Genomic DNA, 20,821 nt, shown 5'->3' on the forward strand with positions numbered 1-20,821 from the left:
ACTGCACTTGTATGATTCATAGCTGTTAGAAAGACTTATTAGTCACCTACTTCATTTCCCTTCCTGTATGGAATTATTCTTTATTGTGCTGTACATTTGCTACTTTTTTGTCAGTCTAATTTTAAATTATCGAAGTAATGGAGCTCCCACTGCTTCCCTTAGGAAAATGTTCCAGAGCATTAACAGATCTGCTGTTAAGAAAGATAGTAATTTCCTGATATTATTTTTTTCTTTTATTAACTTTATTTCATTGCTCTAATTACTGTCTTCTGTGCATTTTCCCATGTTCTCACTTTGAAACTTAAGCCTTGCACCCTGCAAACATGTCTTGTTTATTTTCAGCTACTATACACCTAGGTAAAACTTAACCTATACAGGCCTTTGTTTGGTAGGAGTAAGGCAATAAAACTGCTAAAATTGGTTCATTTTAGAGCAACACATCTTTGCAAGAGCTCCAGAAGTAATTACAAACAACAGCTAAAAGCTTCATGTGAGCTGAAAGTTGATTTCTGTGCCACTTTGTAAAAATAATGGTTGCACTTACCTGAATTAAGTAGACAGAGTTAAAGTAAAACCTCATGTAGACATCAATTTTGATTTGAGTTTTCTAGTTTATCTAGAGGATTGGTAGGATACTTCAGGCGGTTGAAGAATTTTCAGTTTCCCAATGGAACTTACAGTCCCCTGTGAGCTTCCCCAAGCTGTTTCAGCACAAACTTTAAACCAAAGATAGTGTTTGCTCATGCTTCCTTGCAGTTTTGTCCTGAAATGGATGAAGAGCAATTGCTACTCATCACAAGTGTGTGGTACAAGATGGTGGTTTATAGTATTCTTTCCTGCTTTGCATTCCCATGATCCCTGTTACCTCAGATAAGAGACAACAGCTTAGCTCAAGTTGTATCAGAACTCATCAGACACTCATTCACCTGACTACACTTTAAACCCATTTTCAGCGGGTATCAGTTTAATGAAAAAAGTAATTCTTTAGTGGAAATAACTCACAACAAGTTTGTGTTGCTGGATTCTGCATTCTGGAATAAAATCTGGCTTAAACATGCAGCTTTAGAGTACCTTGCTCTAAGTACACGTACTTAAGTGACTCTACTCAACAGAATGCTGAGCAAGTCTCGTACCCACGCTTCTGCTGCGAAATTTGCCAGCATTTATTTCCTTGCAAACTTTGGATCACATGAACAGCTTTCAGATAGCTTGCATGCTTCCAGCATCCATCTCGTTTCTCTCTCTCTTGGACTTGGACTGTATTGCACTGACTTTGTCCTAACTGCCATCCCTCTTTCTGCTGAGTTTCTTACATAATTCCAGTTCACAAAACTCCCATCTTCTGCTTGGGACAAAGTTTCAGCCATGATATCTTACCCTGGATGCCAGCTGGTATAGCAGGTTAGAGAGCTTGTTCTAAAATTATTACTTTGTCAGTTTTATTAAGGATCTGTCAGTCTTTTCCAGGAAGTGTCAATGTTTTATATGATAGTATTTCCCTAGGAAATGCTTACAGTAGAACTCAAGGATTTTGGAAAGGAAATGTTTTCTGAGGCTAAATGAGGGCAAGAGCATAAATAGCACCTGATTTTACAGAGCATGTCCCGTAGTCGTGACTATGGAGAATGAAATAAATACATACAATGCATAGAGTAGGATGGCAAGCACAGCTCTGCTCATTGCTCAACAGTGTGTCTCACTTCTTGAAATATTTGCATCTGAAATGGCCAGCCTGTCAGGCCTTTGCGCCAGTGAGAAGACTGCAAGTGTCATCTCCTGTTTTGGTGTATTCAGTGTTCCTGTCCAAACATCCAGGGAAGACATGAGGGCAACAAGACAAAAGATGATCATACAGATCATACAATAATATAAACTGGCCATCTTAACTTCTGGCTTTGCCAGGTTACTTGCGGGTAATGGAAGGGAGACACTACATTCTGAGACAGCAAATCCTAGTGTACTTTCTTAGCTCCTTTTCAAGAGACAGTGTATGATTTTGTTCTGTAAAATGGAGTAAAACTAAAATCAAAACCAAATCAGTCTTTTGGGGTTTGCCCCAATATTTGCTCAAATTGGCATCGCTAAGATTACTGTGAATATATTACAAGAACTGCAGTCAAATGTTGAGTGTTTGAACAGGTTTTTCCATAGCTTCGTTGCTCAGGCTGTCTTTACCTAGAATATGATCTTACTGCCACTGAGTGATGAATCTGTTCCTTTTGTTAACTCAAGCTGTTATTTAAAAGGTAATTGTTCTTTTAAAATTATAATTGAATCTTCAGACTTTATCTGATAAAGCTGACTGCAAAATGCATGAACCAGCGTTAGGATTATTTTATGTAGAATAACTGACCATGCATAAAATTCATGTAGTAAATTAAGCACTGACAAATAAGTCTTTTGTCCCCTTTATTCTCACTGGAGTCTAGGTGAGCAGAACACATGGACATTCCCTATATTTAGCAGTCTAAACAGGACCTGTGCTGTAAAGGTAAAAATACTGACTGGGTGTTTTGGGAGTATTTAGTTCTAGCTTATTGTTGTCTCACTCAGATCTGTAGATTTCTTCCCAAGAGGTAGGTCCAGTTTGAAAATACCTGGTAGGAAGTAGCTGCTCTGCATAAAAAACAAGTATTAGTACAGAGAAAGGAAGTTTTCTGATGCAGTCTAATAGATAGGTTTGTTGAGATGAACGTCACTTTTGGGATTGTATCATCTGAGGCAAGAAGCAGGAACTGGCTTTGCAAATCAGAATGGAAGCCTTACTGTAAAAAGAAGCATAGCAGAGAGTAGGCTGGAATATACCCTATTCAGAGTTTACATTCAACTTCAGTCCTACTATATACTACTACATTTGTGGTATATTGTGTCTTTTGCTATGCAGGTTTAATGATCTATAAAAAGCCTTTATATGACTTTGTCTTTGGATTTCTGCTCTAAAATGGTGGCTTTACATATTTATATGATGAACTCTACATTTATGTTGACAGATGAATAATTCAGTAGCTCTGAGAAAACAGTAAAAAGTCAACAAAAGCAGAAGAAACGTCTGCAAGACTGTAGAGAGCTGAGATTTCTAACCAGGAGACATAGCTGTTGTATTCTGATGTCATGTCTTGATCCTTAGATCCCTTGGTGAAGTTGGGTAATAAAAATTTGTGACCTCAGAACAGTGAGAAATTAAGATACAGGAAAATTACATCACTGGAGGTAGGAGGAAAAGGGTCAAATTGAGAAAAGTAGTTGTCAATACATGTTTATCTACAATCTAAAATACAAAATGGTTCAGGAAAAAATTGCTTATAAAGTAATTTGCTCTCTTAGTTTGCCTCCGGAAGATTTCTTCTTAAGATATTGTAGAAGAGCTCAGTGGAACAATAAAAGCAATTGCCAAGCTGGTGTGTAGAGAAAAACAAACTCTTTTTACAAAGGAAGAAATTAATTCTGTCACTTACTAATAAAGTGTCATATTTTTGGATAGAAAAAACAGTTTCTTCACCTACTCCCTTTCTCTAAACTTCTATGAATTTGAAAACTGTTCTGAACTCTTACTAGGAAGTTGACATGCAAGTTCTTTAGCGTTGTGTGGCAATATATAGGCTACAGATGCAGAGTTTGGGAAGCTATTTTAGTTTGACCAGTTGGTTATTTTATGTGCAAACAGCCTTTACAATCTAGTGTATGCTGGTACTTCTGTCATGTCATAAATGCAATGGCCCTCAACAAAAGAGGTTAATGGCTTTCGTGTCCTAATGCTGTTTGTCAAACAGAGATGTAAAATAGAGCACTAAAGGGTTGAATTTGTAGTGTTCTTTGGCTTCTTCATAATATTTTCTTAATAAATGGCAGCTGAGAAGGTTTTAGGATTTAGGATACAAATAAATCTCTAATTGACATCATTATCTTTTAAGAGAAAAACATTTGTGTTCTAGTGAAAAAGACCTTTTTTAATAATATGAAAAGTATTTTGAGAATAATTTAAGTGTAAGTAAATACTACTGATGCAGAATTGTAGTAAGCCACAGCAGATTTTTATTAAGAAATAACTTTATATTTAATGATTATGTTATGAACTTAAACAGCAATAACAGACTTTCAAAATATGGGTCTGTGACTCCCATCACAGTATGGTAAAGGCTGCTGTATGAGAAGATGTGGAGTGGGCTAAAGGGAATGCTCCTGGGACCTGGCAATTAACACATTCTGAGCACACAGCTTTCACAATAGTGCTTACACTGCATGTGACAGAAGCATTAGGAAAACTTGATTGTTTCACAGGGGTTTTATTCTAGTAACAAAACTCACAGTTACAGAAGTTTAATTTATGTATATATTAAATGGGAAAGCATTTGTGCATAAAACTATAGGAAGCATGTAAAATGGTTTTCCTATCCATAGCATGAAATTTTCAGAGAGGGTCACCACTCCTGCATGACAAAATGTGTGCAGAGTAGTACTTGAGCATATCACTGGCCAAGGGCTAGAGGAGATTTAACACTTTGGGTTGGCTCTTCCACCGCTGTTTTCGTGGTTGGAGCCAGCTGCTGCTGGGAATGCTGTGCTCAGGACTGAGGTGGACTGCTGGGTCCTGTGCTCCAGCCCCGAGCGCACTCCCAAATCTTTCTCTATGGCAGTCTGTTTGCAGAGGGCAAACGTCTCTTCCAAGAGCTGTTTGAAAGGCTGCAGAGGAGTACCTCTGGGTAACTCCTCTGTCCTTGATACTCCTTCACAAATTTGTTGTCTTCTGTGAAGCCAAGGGCTTTTGTTCTGGACTTGTGAACCCAGGGGTGAATCTTAATTCACCTGTAAATTCAGTAGTACTGATGGAAATGGCACATGTACATTCCTTGTAGAACTTAATGAGTGTTCTGTGGAGAAAGTCTTTAAATACCAGGAGCCAAATATATCCTTAAGTATAAAGTGTTAAATTTAAATAAGCCAAAACACCAAATTCCTCTACAGGTTGTTTCTATCCCTTATTTTAGCCCCAGTAACCTTCATCCTAGATCTGACAGTGGTTTAAGATACGCAGATAAGTGTTTCTGTGCATTTTCAAAATCCAGCAGTAAGCAGTGTGTCATGTATCTTAGGGAGCAACTGAAGAGCTTTGTTAGCTGAGTATCACTTGCATAACGCAGACATCTTGAGTCTCTTGGGTTTTAAAGGCTCAGATTATTGTTTGCAGTTTTCCATGGACCTGATTCATGCCCAGTAGTTTTGAAAAAAATGTATCAGATGGATGTCAGCAGTACAAGCCATGTCCTGATATTTTGTTAGCCCCTCAAGTGTCCTGAGGTGCAGACTTGCAATGTCTGGTTTGATAGGAAAGGGCAAACTGTGGATATTGGTACCACTGTCTGCCCCTGCGAAAGTAAAAATTAAAAAGTATCAATCTGTATTAGGTTTACAATAAAGCTCCTGTAAATTGAGAAGCTTTCTCACAAAATTGACCCCCATGCTGCTTGGCTGGCAGGTCTCTCTAGAAGAGCATCACCATGGAATGGGCTGCCAGCGAGATCGAACAGCAAAACACATCATCAGCTCCTCCAACCAAATGGCCTGAGGACCACGAGTACAGGCATGGGTTTTGGCACTTACCCCACAGTGACCTCCCTCTCAACAAACCTTTTCTCAGGGCAAAATCTAGTAGAAAGATCCCAAGCAGAGCTACAACCTTCCTCCCATTACTGAATTTGCTATAGGGGGGGGAAGGAGCAAGCCTGCAGCCATTATTATCCTATTTTACAGTCCTGTTAAAAGTGATGCAATACTGCTATTTTTAATTTAATTCTTTTGCAAGACTGGAGGCAATAAGACAAATTGTTTCTATGCTTCATTCACACACCTAATGGGAGAACAGTGCAAGGGAGCTGTAAACTTGTGGGAATCCTTAAAATCAGGGTTTTGGGCAAGTTGCAAAAGGCAGGCCTGAGAGACAGCAGAACTGCGATTAGAGCTAAGCAGTAGACATGAGGTTTGTCAGCAGAAAAATTATACAAGAAGTAGAAAGGACAAAAAGAACAATGGTCAGTGTATTAACTCTTGGCGAGAATAACTCCCTAAGTTACAGAAAAGTATATCTAGTTGAGATGTTAGGAAGTTCTAAGCTTAATAATGGTGCTCTGTGCATTGTATCTTAAGGCTTACAAGCAGGTATTGTATTCGAAATAAGTGAGTATTGCTTTAACCAAAGGTACGTGTGCTTATAGTGGTTGGATGGAACTACTGTTGATATGCTTTTGCTTTGTGTGATTGGTCAAAAAGCTTTTAAAGTTGTAACATTAAGTTCTTTGTCTACTGCCTGGGATGTGAGCTGCTGGCATCTTCCCATTGTTATAACCATGTAATGAGACTGATGCTGGAAAATAAACAGCTGGAGATGTGTTCCTCAGCAGTCCCGTCCCGTTCGTGAATTTGTACATAGTCCCCCAGCCAGCGATACAAACTGTAATCTGCATGAAGAACAGCAGCAAGAATTTCCAAATGCACATGCTTGTGCATTTGCTGAAAAGCTACCATATGCTAAGGAATCCACTTTTCATCCTTTCTCTGGTTTTATCCAAGTATAATTTTTACAAGGGTACCTTGCATCCTGAATCCTTTCAGGTTCATTTGTGCTGTTCTGTGGCTTTCATTGTAAACCAAAGAGCACCTGACTATAAGGTGGGTGTATATACATGACCTTGTAAACGGCTCTTTGCTGTTTCAGCAGAGGCAGGAGAGACCACAAGTGAGAGCAAAGATCCTTATCAGGGACTAGAAAAAGAGACCAGGGGTTGGGCAAATTGTGCCCACTGCTGTCCAGATGGAAAACTAAAGGATGAAAGAGCCCCACAAGCAGAGAGGCAAAGAGCTCGAGTTGCAGGGCCACAGGCAATGATGAACAGTGTGAGAGAGATTTACTAAACCAGGCAGAGGATCGATGGATTTTATTTCCCTCCAGATTCTTGCATTGAGAGCAGAAGGCTTCTCGGGTAATGTGAGACTCTGCTCCAAGGAAAGGAGAATGCACACTACCAAAAGGCATGAAGGGTAGACAGTTGATGAGCCTCCTGCTAGGTAGGCAGTAAAGGAATTACATATGCTTGCTTTGGATGCTTGATACTCAAGATTATGTGCAAGTGGTATCACTGAGCCATGTGGGTGCTGCATCCCCTTTGGTGCTTCCTTCATCATGCCACTACTGTTCAAGAGGAGAAACTAAGGCAAGAGATGGGTGATCTCTTAATGTAAATACCCCTAAGACAAGAGATGGATGAGTTCTTAATGTAAATACACCTTTCTACATATTATATGGATGTTTGTTCAGGTAGCTTACATACTAGATTGATGTTTGTTCAGGTAACTGCTTCATGGTTAGTTCTGCCAGCTCTTGGTTTCCATATGTCTAAGGAAATGACAGTATATTCTCAGATTTACTTCTATTCATACTAATTAAATACTAGTAAACCTGTCTACCTGAAGAACAAATGATAAATCATTTTTTCCTCAGTTCTGTGTTGAACTTCTCTACATTCCTAACTATTAAAGCTCCTTTATTTTTTATGTTCTTCTATCTTACGAACAGTTATGTAAGTTTATAGTCCTGCATAATTTAGCTGTGCACTTCTTGCATTGAACTCAAAGAGAGGAAATCATGACAAATTCTGTAGGAGGAGGATTTCCAGTTATTCAAGGCCCGAAGTGATGAAATTATATGGAGATTTACATTTTTATTAATCAAAATCATGGTGTCTCCAGAACATCTCCATTGTGTACAAGCTGAAGAAAAATCAGTATCAGGGTCATGTGCCTGGATTTCTTTTAAAAAATAATTATACCCAGCTGGAAAATAACATTTAGCACCATAGCACTTAATGAAGGAAAAACCTTTTACAGTGTCCTACCATTCCAACTGAGCAGGCAGAGGACTCCTTCCAAGGGCTGCAGGTAAAGATCCTGTGTTGTGGACAGTGGTCTATTATCTATCTAGTGCAACTGCAAATAGAGTTGCTTTTTCTCTGAGTATATGGATTAATTCAGGGAGGGCTCCTATGTGGTCTGCCATGCCACAGAAAGTCAGGGATAAAGCTAGCAAAGAAAGGAGCCATCAGGCACTGAGAAAACAGAGGGTTATGTGCCCACCTGCCTTGTGCCTCTGAGGCTGCCAGCTGGCTCTGACAAAGAGAAGGTAGTTTTGTGCTTAGCAACGTGCCTGAAGGTAGAACACAGAGCACGTTTTGTAGGTCTGGCTGTGAGGTAGAACTTAAACAGTTCTATCTGCTCAGTTACTTCTCTGAAGCAGTGATGTGGTCATGGAAGTTTGGTAGAGAGGAATGTCATGCCAAGTACCGTATGTGCTCGTTGGCCTTCATGCTAAGAAGTTGCCAGGTTCTTGGAAGAGAGTTATATCTTATCCTGCAGAGTTGTGTGGATGGTGCTGTAGAAATTAAGTATTTGTTACTGTAGCCAGGAAGGGCGTGGCACTGTCACCTTTTAGGGTCATTTACCCCACAATGTAAGGCAAGTTGTCCCTATATGGCTTTGAGAGAGAAACAAGGTGTTGGTTTTACCTTGAACGGGTGAAAGCCCTGTCAAGTACAAGCCCTGAAAAGTACAAGTCAGAATTGTGGGAAAATGTCTTTAAACACAAGGTGCATCTAACACCCCGTTACATTCACATTTGCCTCCTTCATAACTTTGTAGTCTTATTTCAAGCTCTCCCAGTTGTTCAGTTCTGATTCCAGAGGCCTGAAGTGAATAAATCCAAACATGGTCTGTTTAGACTTCTGCCCCATGGCCAGCACACACGATATGGCATTTCAGAGACTGAGGGAAGTGAGCCACATTTGCTCATGGAAAAAAGAAAGAACTGCAGCAACATAGTGACGTAAGGTTTACCCTGAAGGTTCACCTCAGGTTACAACCGGATCTAATTCAGCATGCTCTTGTCAGTACAGCTTAGTTCAGCTAAACCAAGAAAATACAGTTCAATTCTGCACACAGCTAACTCCCACATAAAGCATCAAAACATTTCCAATCTATTTTTTTTTTCATTACAGGCTTTTTTTTTTTTTTTTCTCCCTTCATTTGCAGAGCTATTGGTCCTGAATAACCTTGGTTTGTTTATCTGTTTGGTACCAAATAAAAGTAATTTTATGAGTTTGATTAAAGGGCCATTTCAAGATAGATGGGAAAATCACACATTTAAAGAAGATGTTCCTACACATCAGATGCTAATGAGGTCACCGAAGATAACATTATCTTTGGGGGCCCCTGCTTGTCCCCAGAGTGCCTGTTCTCACAGGGAAAAGGTCCTGCCATGCAGTCTTAATCTAGAGCATGTTTTGAAATAGCTCTTTCAGCTAGTGAAGTGCTAAACTGCTTCTTTGTTTCCATCTTAGTAGACTGAGAAAAAGAATGCGTACATTTCACAGCAGTGAGATTTTTTTAATATCTGAAATAACTCCACAGTTTGACTCTTATATCTGTGTAGTTGCAAGTTTAATCAGCCAGAGTACTCTGCAACTCCTAGAACTGCAAATGTGCCTGGTACAGTGGCAGACCCAAAGTCAAGTTCATGTTGAACACATCAAGCAGCTAAAAGAAGTGACATACTGTATCTTGACCCAGATCTAGACCAAAGTGGTTTTATACACCAAACCAAGTAGAGTTGATGTATGCTTGCTGCCTTAATCTTCAAGTGCTTCTAGCTACTGGCAGTCAGAGTAAAAAATGGTTTAGAAAATAAAGCTTTATGGTGCACTCACAATGCTGTCATCTTTTTCCTTAAACAAGCATTTTAGACAGAAATCTTTTGACTGAACGTTAGTGTTAACCAAACATTGGTGTGTTGGATCTGGGCCAGTACATTGTTCCTGACAGTGCTCAGGAACTGGCCAGCTGACAGTTCCGGAATAATGGGACAAGAGGGGGATTTTCTTAATCATTGGGGATTCCCCTTAAGGGTGATGTCTTATTCCCTGACACTTATTCATTGTTTATATCAGGAAGTATAAATGTTTTTCTATTGCTTAAAAAAAAAAAGGTTAATTAAGGATTGTATTCGTTCTTTTTAAAATAGATGAGTTTCTAATGGGAACATGCAGGTATTCATTAACAGTCTAATTAATATTTTCTTTTGTAGTCCTTTCTGGTCCCAATTATATTTTGCTGCAGACAGCTCCACAGGGTAAACTTACATTTTAAGTTCCAAAAGGTAGTACAGAACGTTCCTTAATCTCTTTCAAAATTCCCTGTCAGTTTTAAACTCCCTGTTTAACTTGCCTTTCATATCTCTTAATTATTTTGTCTTCTGGCTTCAGTGTATTCTTTTTCTTTCATTTTGAGAAAAAAAAAGGATGTTTATTTTACCTTAATTTTATTATTTATATTTTTTATACAGCTATCTTGCATTGCTCTCCCATTTGACTCTTTTCCAAACAGAAATCAGTCTTTCTTCATACAGCTGATTTTCTGAGGCCCAGTGTGATTTATGTTCATGGGGTCTGAACCCTTTCTGTGGCTGCTCTTTTTGCAGCGCTTGCTGCCTGTAAGCATTCCTTGTGCCAGATTTACAGCCTTTTGCATTTTTTTTGTTTTGTTTGCTTTGGTGGAGAGTGTCCCCCCCTCCCTTGAATTTCAAGCAATTTGCTTGACATTGCCAGTGTCATCAGAAGTGGTATGAGCCGAGTTCAAACAGGTGGTACTGTCGGGCTGCTGTCACAGGGGATGAGATCATACATTCATTCTGTCTCCGTGATGGATTTGTCTAACTCTCTCCAACTCGAGCTGACTTTGATCCCATATAATGAAAAGCCTTAAAATAGAAAGTGGAAGGGAACAGAGAGGAGCTTTAATTATTTACTGGCTGGGTTGAATCCATACCTTTTGTAAAGAGACTTCTTTTGTTGTTTTTTGGTCTGTTCGGTTTTCATTAAGCCAAATTTGAATCTTTATGTTCAGCATTGGTTCAGATTCTGGGGCTGATTAAAGAGGCTTTTGAAGCAAGGTGCATTTTTCTTTCAACTCAGTTATTTTTTCCACTCACTAAATAGAATAAAAGTGTTACTTGAATGGTGTTCAATATTTAGTCCCAGTAATGCCAGGAAGTCAAAGGTACTCCAAGTTTTAATTTGCTCTGAGCACCTAGAAACATGACACCCACCTTAAAACCACTGAAGGCTATGCAGACAAAACAGATGAGAAGTGGGAGAGAGGAAGTAAATGTGTCAATTCCTAAATTGACAAAACAAACCTGTGGCATAGCTGACATCTGGTCAGGTCTCTACCACTGCTAGCATGTTTTTTAACAACAAGCCCTGCCCCACTGACCTCTCAGGTAATGCCTGAGCAGCATGGGCATGATGTGGTGGGGTCTTCTGCCTGCATTTCAGAGTGGTATTCCCAGGTACAAATGTGGACCCTGCCACTCTGAGCATTTTGCTAGTGTATGTGTCCTTGCCCTTCTCTGGAAACAGCAGAGATGTCATCTTCTTCATTGAGCAGGAGGAGTTAATGCAGGGGCATAGTACAGCTCCTTTTTGAGCATCTTGCCCTGGCAGGTTGTGCAGGAAGAGGATCCCAAACCCATCTCCTTCTCTGGAGGCTGGATGGTGCCTCCTGAAGGCATGGGGGCAGAGGAGGGACATCAGGTGCACCAGTTCTTTGCATCATTACACTCAGAACTAGCAACAACGTTGCAATTACCTCTGTAGTCTTAAGAAAAAAGCTTGCTTGATTTATTTTGGAAGCTACTGTCTTCATGGTGTGCATGTCTGTAAAATCTGCATGCTTGAGTTGAGGCTCAAGGAACCCCAGTGCCTATCAATATCACTGCATCCACAGCTCCCTCACAAGAACAGACAGTAATGTGAAAGATAGTAATGGTTCAGAGAAATGTCCTTGCTTTATCCTCACTCTCTCAGTGCCTGTGGATACGTTAGCAGACTACTGTACATAGGGGAAAACATGCCTTTAATAGTTCTGTCTCAGCTGCTGTTAATTTGATTTCCCTCAGGTAGTCAGTGTTGTCACAAAGTCCTGGAGCAAGACTTTTCGTAGCAAGAAGTACAAATAATTTACACTGGAATGTCTGAGGCTCTTGGACAAAGCATGTGCTTTTCTGAACAAAGGAAGAAAAACCCTGTAATTGCTTTTATTTGGGGATGAATTGACAAATTCAGTGAGATGGAAGGAGGTGCTATAAAAAGGAGCAGCTTTGTGCTGTCTGACAGTGAGGTTATGACCAGACCTGTGCTTGGTCTCTGTGCCTCACACTTGGTATATTTGTGGCTGTTCATCATGAAACTTAACAGGACAATGTCAAAATAATCTGTAATTATTACTGGTTTACTACAGATTAAATGTTTTACAGTATCTCAGTTTTACCTTGGAGGTTGTTACATTTCAGCTCCAGTCCAGCTTCTTCTTGCCATACAACCTAGGCAGTTGGAATTAGGTACATTGTGTCAGTCCTGAGGCCAAACTGCATTTGTTTGCATTTATGAAAATCTGGAGTGCTGCCTTTGAAAAGAACGAGCTTCATTCTGCCCCAAATTGCCATGTCCCATTCTTTTGTTGGAGTCATTCATTTAAGGGTAGAATTTTTCAGCAGGACTCACTACTGCTGCAGCATTCTAATACTACTGTAGTATTGCATGGATCATATAGCTTCACAAAAAAACTAAAATTAAAGAATTTAGAGCAGAATTAGGTCATGAATTTCATCAAGTGCATTTGAAAATGCCATGCTAATTATTCACAACTTTAAAATTACTGAATGGATTTCTTCCAAATTTGCTCTATTTCATATATTCCATTGACATTTAAATATAATCCATTTTACCACCGTGCTATATCATAAAGTCTGGTTTCCCATATTCTCATTAGCTTGTAGATGTTCTGTAATATAGGAGGAAGTAATACTTGGGGCATGGAGAAAAAAAGTGAATGCAGTCTCCCTGTTAACACTGCCTTTCTGGAAATCACTAATTATTTTTTTTTTTTAGTCTCATATTGCTATTAGGAAGGATTGTTTTGTTTCTGGTACAAGTTGTATAGAGTTCCTGAGATTATCCAGAAGGTTCAAGATGAGTGTATGGCTGAATTTTCAAAGCCCTAACCTTGCACTCCAGCTTTTCATCCCCTCTTTTATTATGGAAAGTGTCCACTTTTCCTGAAGGTGCTGATTCTTCTCATCATTCCTCCCTATTCTGATGAGTGTGCACCTTCTCAGAGAAAAAGTGCTTGAGAGACATTTCTTCCTTTGAAACAGTTTATTCTCTAGCTTGGATTTCCATAAATTAGTGCTAAGAGGAAAGTGTGGAGTAACTGAAATATTGCTGTGAAGATTGCAGAAAGCACATTGTAATGTTTGAATGTGAGAATATGTACTTTCCTCGGGGTACAAGTTTTTCCCTGTATTCAAACAAATGCTTTCATGGCAGCTGCTGATGTCTTCCATAGGTGGTATCCAGTTCTGCCAAATTCTCAGCCCTCAGAAATAAGGTTACAGGGTGGGATTATTGACTGCAATTGTGTTCAGGTGGTTTTTGTTTAGGAAAAAAAAAAACATTCTCTAGAACAATCAGATTGTTAATTACCACATGATTAATTGACTTCATTACCATAAGCTACTTTTCCCCTTTCCTTTCTGCTTTTTTTTTTTTTTTCCTCCCCGTGCTCCCTGTTGTTTATATGTAGCATGGCGCTGATGTGACTCGGGGTGGGCTGTTTCCCCCTTTGCTGGGGAGTGTTGCAGCCGGCATTCCCTAATGTGGGACTCGGCTGCTGCCCTGCCAAGGGAGCTTCCTGGGCCTTCCTCTGGGGCTGATCTGGACACCCATCCAAATCCTAAGATGACATCATGATCCCAATACATGTCCCAAAGCGAGGTGATGGTGCCAAGGAGAGGCTTTATTCCCCTGTTCTGGAAGCACAAGTGAAGCCCTGGCAGGTACAGAGCCAAAGAGATTTGCTAGGTGGGACGCACAGAGGTCCATGCCATGCCGTCTCCCGAGCGTGGTGGTGCTTTCTGCCTCATCACCAGCGACATTATCTCTTCCCCAGGCCTGTGCTACCTGCAGACCGCGCTCAGAGCTGCCGTGCCTTATCCCAGCTTTCGGCGCTGACATTTGGGATTTCTGCACAGGATGGGTACAGCAGAGGGAGCAGTAGGACAAGCTTCTCCCGGGCTGTCTCACCCTTCGTTCTCCCGCCCCAGCGCAGCCCCCCGGGCTGATCAGCCCTCCCTTTCTGTCCCTGTGCCCCCAGCAGCAGCGGAACCCCGAGCCTGAGGGATCCGGGCTGCCCTGGGGCCAGGACAGCGGGAAGGAGAGGGCTGTGCGGCCGGGACGCCTCCCCCAGCCCTGCAGGGCACTGGTGCATTTCAGAGAGCAAGTCAGGCGCTACTGGCTTTTACATAACTGATCTGATGGGATTCCTGGTGTTGGCCTATATATTAATGCTCCAGCTCTCATTAGCAGTTTCTGAGACTTCCAGGTCTCCTTCTATGTTCTTGCTGTGCATTTTTTGCTTTAAGGAGAAAAAAAAAAATAAGTAATTTCCTTTCTTTTCCAAGTTTTTTGTCTTGAGGGTGAAATAAAATGAGTTTTATTTGAGAGCAGGAGAGTTTTTTGGTGGGATGTGGGATGAATGAAAGGGGATTGTTTCTACCTTGAGAGAATCTGTTTTATATATTATCCTCTTCCAGTTCTGAAAAAAGTGCGTGTGTCACTGCAGCCACAGTCATGTCTGCCTGCATGCACACTTCACGCAGAGGCTGAATTTCCACAAAAAACTTGGGGTTGTCTGTCCAGGAAGAGAGAGGATGTTTAAAGAGAGAACATTTGTGGCATTTTTGTAAAACAACTTACTGGAAACCATTTTCAGTGCGAAATGTAGTATTCCAATGAAACCAAGGTGCTGGAGTGAGACAGGGTAACAGAGCCATTTCCATAACAAAAATATCAATATATAATAATTTCAGGAATAAGGACTTTGTTTTCAAGTGAATGTTTGGTGTTGTGATATTTACTTTCACAAATATTACACTTTTCCTCTTCAAGAACAGGCTGCAATGAGCTCTGTTAATTAGCACTGTGTGCTACTTTTTATATACTTGGTTAGACCAGGCATAAAGCCTTTAAAGCAGCAGAGGGCTCTTATCATTGAGAAGAAAAAGAGCATCTATACTGGAGCAAAGACTGTGTCATGAGTCTTTGTAGCTGACTTGTGGGCTGTTTATTTTGTTCTCAGAGTTTGGCTTTTTAAGGGAACACAATCATGCTATGTTCATTTGTCTCACAGTCCTGGCCAGAGCCAGTAGTTTTGAACTCACTAGACACCTGCTAAATTAAACACCTAGGAAGAAATCTCAGCTATACTGATTCTCCTTGAATCTCCTGAAGTGGAATTCAAGATATCGACCCAAAAAAGAACAGGACATTCCCCTCCTAAAGCAGCTCCCACCTGTGCTGGCTGCTCAGTCTGAGCACACACAGCTCTGAATGAAGCTGCACAACCTGCTTGCTGCTTTTTTTGCAGGTAGGGAGAAAATAAAAAAGGGGAAGTGGAAGGAGGTTGGGAATACTGATAACTGAGGGCAGTATCTAGAAGAACAACAGTCATGGAAGCCTGGGGAAATTAGAAGGATAATTGTGAAGGTGGCAATGCAGGTTGGCTGCATGAAGCTGGATTTGGAGGTGGGCAAATTTGTGGGATTGTGAGGTGGGATTTGTGAGAGGCAGGAGTGGTCAAGAGAGTTTAGAGGAAACAGGGATTACTGTTGTTGGAAGCAATAAATAGCAGAGGATCATAAATCCTGAGGAAGACAATCTTCATTAGGTGCACTGCTCACCAAGCAACTTAAATGAACTATAGCTGTCACTTCAAACCTTGAAAGTTCAGCGTTTTCAGGTAGAGGACAAGTAATAGATGATATTAGAAAGTCTGAAAGCAGCCTTTTTATTTATCCAGGAGCACTACCAGTTCCAGAAAGACTTTTCCAGACCTCAGCATTTTGTGGGCTTAGGTTTACCTGTTGTGTTTTTTTTTTTGTTTGTTTGTTTTTTTTGTTTTTGTTTTTTTTTTTCTTTTTTTTTTTCTTTTTTTTTTTTTCTTTTTAGAAAAATATTTTTCAGTCTGGTAAAAGTGTCATTTTTTAAAAGTTGCTCTTTGTTTTATCTCAGATCCTAATTTTATTAATCAATTTGGGTACCTCACAAAAAATAGTCATTTTCCTGTATTTAATGTAAAGATAAATGGAACCATAATTGTTCTAGTTCTCCCCTTAGGTATTTTTCAAGTGAGCTTGAAAAATGCATCTGGTAAAGGCAAGGGCGCAGAGTTTTTCAAAAGTTGCTTAACTCTTCATAATTAATGTTAAAACTTTGTTGTTGTGTACAAGAATAAAGCCAAAATCTTTATATCCTAGCTCCTGTACATATGACATGCTTATATCTGATGATAAATACTGGTTTAAGCCATGAGTTCATACCAAAAACTCTTACCAAAAGTATAAATACAAGACATAGCAAAAGGAAAGACATGTTCAAAAGTAAATAATAGATTTTTCCTTTATTCTGTAAAATGGAATGACTGAAAATATGATTTGTTCCTGAAGCTTCAGTTTATGACCATGGATGATCTCCCTTCTTTCCTTATGGCTTGAATCACAGAAACATAGAAATTAAGAACAGAAAAGCCAGCACGGAAAATCCTCTGTTGCTGCAAAACTGGTCACAGAGTATGTACTAAGTGCATTCCCCATTTACTTTATTAATGCTTATCAAGAATTCGAACAATTTGCAGGTGTCTTACAAACAGCAGAGCTAATCCATCTGAACATGTTCAGTGGCTGAGCTGCCTGCCATTACCCAGTGAGCCTCAAGGAAATGGTAGGAATGTTGTGCCCAGAGCAGTCAGGCTTCACACCGGGAGACCAGGGCAGTGTTTTGCCCTGGCTGAGCCCATGTCCATCCTCTGGGTTTCCTTCCAGGGCAGGTGTATCCTGCTGTGTTGGAGGCTGTGTGGTGGGAGGGCAGCAAGGGAGTGGGTTCCTGGGGGCTGCCATCAAGAGCCCCCTGTCCCCACTGCTTCAATAGCTGTCTCCCACCTCTTTAAGGGGAAAAAAAAAAATGGTAGGCAGGAGAGAAGCAGCACAAGGATCAACACTAGGCGAAACCCCACCTGCTGGACCATTTTGGAGAGGCCTGTTGGTGTAAGTAGGTAGCTGAGTAGGCTTGGCTGGAGGTCGGCTGGGGCAGTGAGGGGTGTGCAGGTTGAGTAATACTGAATAAACAGTGCTGAACTTACTGTGATGGGCAAGAATTGCGTGCCTACCAGTGCAATTACAGTCCCTACTCCAGAGCTCTTACTTTTGGACAAACCTATGCTGAAATATCTGCAGAGTTAACAAGGTCATTCCAAAGAGGAAGAAATACTCTTGAGGAAGACCTAGAAAGATTGAGCCCATAGGATAGAAGATGTTACTTGTCCCAGTAAGCACAAATCTTAAGACTGCCAAGACTAATGAACTGAAGACACTGACAGACAAGGGGAGACAAGGAGTAAATTTTGTGCGCGTTAAAAATAGCGAAACATGAAGGGACAGATCATGGCTCTTAGGCACTTGGCTAAATTGGGAATGGGTAGGAAGTCACATGGCTCCAAACATGTTACCTCTTTTCACTTGTCACTGGTACCAAATTACTCTCCCCTTGCTGCCATGCCACTCCCTTGTGTGTTCCCATGCCAGCTCCAACCCGAGCTCCCGCTCCTCCACAAGAACTTACTATTAATATGTTTTCATAGATCTCAAATCTAATGCCACAGAAGTCTCTGATGTATTTCACTTGATGCTGGTTATAGCAACAGACCCGCTGGGAGAGTAGTATTCCCTGTCACAGCAGTGGTAAATCTTGAAGCTGTACACTTTTTGTTGCGCATTAGACCCTGGTATTACTGCACAGCTCTTCGTCTGAGGAAACTGGACACCTGTCATCTCCTTTGGCTTGTGTGATACAGTTTTTGGACGTAACGACCTCTGGCTGTCTCATTCATGGGATTGGGATCATGCTGTCCATGTTGACATCCAAGGTTTCCCAGTAACTTCCAGCATCACTTTCCAAAGCTCTTCCCCTTCCCATACTCTTAGGTTTTTAAATACCCTCTTAGGAGGCATGGGAAGCAAACAGTGGCCTTTTAGAGGATTCAAAGCCAAATCTCTTCTCCCTCTGTATCTACTAAAGGAAACACACAAGCTTAGATAAAAGCGTGGATTTACTTCCGTGTACTTCCCTGCCATTGTTTTCCCTAACACTTAAGCACTCTCTAGGGGTAGTTAGAAGTCCTATAAACAGCTCAGTCCTAATCCTTCCTGTTCATGACTTCATTTCTAAATCACCACATTTGTCCATCTACCTTCTTCCACGGGGAGCTTCTTTCTGCCTTCCTTGTTGCCCTAATTAGAAAGGAGCCCTCAGCCACAAAGGCACAAAGACTTTTCTTTGTTCTTTTGTCTCTCTGAGCATCTTAAGCACTGTGCTTTTTAAAATGTAATGTTAACAGTTGGTCTCTGCTTCTAGTGATTGTCTGCCCTTCAAGGCTGACGTTATTACAAATAATTGGGAAAAAGAATTACTTGCTGTACATACTGCATTATATGAAGTTGCACCATTTGAACGGGAATTCTCTGGCTCTGACTCTTTTGTGCTCTGAGGGATTTATAAGCCAGCAGTGTTAGAGGTGGCTCTGTCAGAAAGCAGTGCCAGACAAGGCAGCTTTCCTGCAGTTCGCTGCAGCTCCTCAACCTGAATAATAGACACTTACCCTGAACTGTTGTATCAGGAATCCTGAGAAAAAGCAGTGAAGTGACTTATTCCTCATCTGACAGGAAGTCCATGGCATGTTTAGCTGGAGTTTTTAACACGCTCTGGAAGGCAGATATTGAACATAATGGGGTCTGGCTTTGCTAATAGTAACAAATGTTAAATGATTCAGAAGAAATCTTTCAACTTTTCGGGAGTTGTCAGCTGATTTGTTATTTAATGTTTCTGTGTTGCTGGCAACACTTCCAGGCCCACAAACCTGAGCTCAGTCCAGGTTAAGAAGAGCTCTTGCCTTTCAGGGTATGCAGGCTGACCATGAAAACTACTGTGGAGTTACTGTTTTTCATCAGACTATATATGCTATATCTGTTCTCAAACACACTTATTTTTATGCATGTTATCAAACAGGCAGGAGATGTGGAGACTTTCTTAATATGCCCTATGATACAGCCCTTTGGCTGATTTTTTTACCCCCTCCTTGAGGCCTTTCCAAGTTTGACCAGTTTCCTTCATTGGCCTGAAGTAAATGTTTGATCACTTTTACTACTGTATCAGTCCAGCCTTTCAGCATTGGCGTTCGGAAAAGTGTAATGCCCCATGAAATTGGGCATTGGCAAAGCATTTTCAAACCGTGTTTTCAGCCAAGGGATTCTGGGCACAGCTTGGCCTTGCCCACTCTGCCCCAACCTGTGCTCACTGCTTGCTTGGCTGCATCCCTACAACCCCCTCTTGGCAGCAGCTCAGACAAAGGCTGAAGACTCTAAGAAACGAGAGGCATTTACCAGGCTATTCTGTTTGAATTGGTGTGACTGGCAATTGGCATTTTCCTGTTGCAACTGAAAGTGTTTAATAATTCATACATTTTGCATAAAGTCTTGTGGCTTGTTCCGCTCCCACCCGTGTCTGAGAGAAGGCAGACTTGATGGCAGGCAGTATTCAACTGAATATGCATTTGAGCATTAAAATCTGCTGCTTCGAAATGCTGATCTTAAGAGTCAGGGGTTTGTGTCAACACTAGCAACCTCTGGTAGGGATACTGACTTTCGGAGTTATATGGAAGGAGGTTTTTTCCACTTCAGTCACCTAGAATGCTATCATTATCTGTGGTCTAGTTACTTCAGAGTCTAAACATTGCAATGCATTGTTACTGTAAGGAGCCATGGACTGAGAGTGAAGTTTAGAAGCTTTGTAGTCAAAATCTGGTACAAACTTCTTTTTATTATATATTTTATTTTGGGTTAGGTTTTTTGGGTTTTTCGGGTTTTTTTTTTGTTAAAATGGCCTTCCTCCATAAAGCTCCCTGTGCAGTCGGGAATTCTTTAAGCTTGTAGCTAGGAGTCTCTGCCGAACCTTCGTGCAGCAGCGGGTGAACTGCTGCCTTGCCCCAGCCCCCTAGCTCGTGTAGCCCGGGATCCCCTACGGAAGATGTGCCCCGGGTGTCCCGCTAAGGACCGCAGCTTGGTCGGTGGCGCCGGGGCTCAGGGACCCTGCCTGAGTGGGTACAAGGTGTGATTTCAGGTACCTGTCCCGATTTCCGAAGGCTCCGTGAGGCGCTGCTCGCCGGGCCCCTGGCCCCGGTGCCCGGCAGCGCGGCGGGCGGGCGGCTCCCTCAGACGTGGGCGGGCAGCCGAGGCTGGAAGCCCGTGAAATCCTGGCAGCCAACCCCCTCTGTGTGTGTGTGTGTGTGTGTGTGTGAGTGAGGAGAGGTGGGGATGGGGCAGATGGGGGTGGAGTGGCAGCTTGAGAGGATGGGAGGGAGGGAGGTGGAGGGATAGAGGAGGAGAGGGGGCAGGGTGCCTGCGATTGGTAAAGCTCCACGAAGGCATCTGCCAGCAGGACTTCAGAGGAATGTGAAACCAAATCATTTAGAAGTTAAAGATAGACGCAGAATACACAGCATCTTGAGCCAAGGTTTAAATTCATCCCTCTCTGCCTGGCTTCTCGCAAAGGGAAAAGCTGGCTTCGGCTTGTCAGCTTGCCTCTGTCTCCTCTAGCAGCTGTAATATTCCCTA

General features: G+C 41.4%; 1 protein-coding gene and 1 long non-coding RNA gene across 7 annotated transcripts in view; one reads left to right on the forward strand and one right to left on the reverse strand.

Annotated features, from left to right (window-relative positions):
• Positions 1–20,821, forward strand: part of DTNA (dystrobrevin alpha) — a 223,604-nt gene that overhangs the window by 22,198 nt on the left and 180,585 nt on the right. The window lies entirely within an intron of this gene.
• LOC128805017 (uncharacterized) lies at positions 12,380–20,408 on the reverse strand. Its single transcript, XR_008436243.1, has 3 exons — positions 20,332–20,408; positions 18,811–18,913; positions 12,380–12,421 (listed from the first exon to the last, which is right to left on the reverse strand). It is a non-coding gene; the product is annotated as an uncharacterized LOC128805017 (long non-coding RNA).

Source organism: Vidua macroura, chromosome 1 (genome assembly GCF_024509145.1).
Source record: "Vidua macroura isolate BioBank_ID:100142 chromosome 1, ASM2450914v1, whole genome shotgun sequence".
NCBI lineage: Eukaryota > Metazoa > Chordata > Aves > Passeriformes > Viduidae > Vidua > Vidua macroura.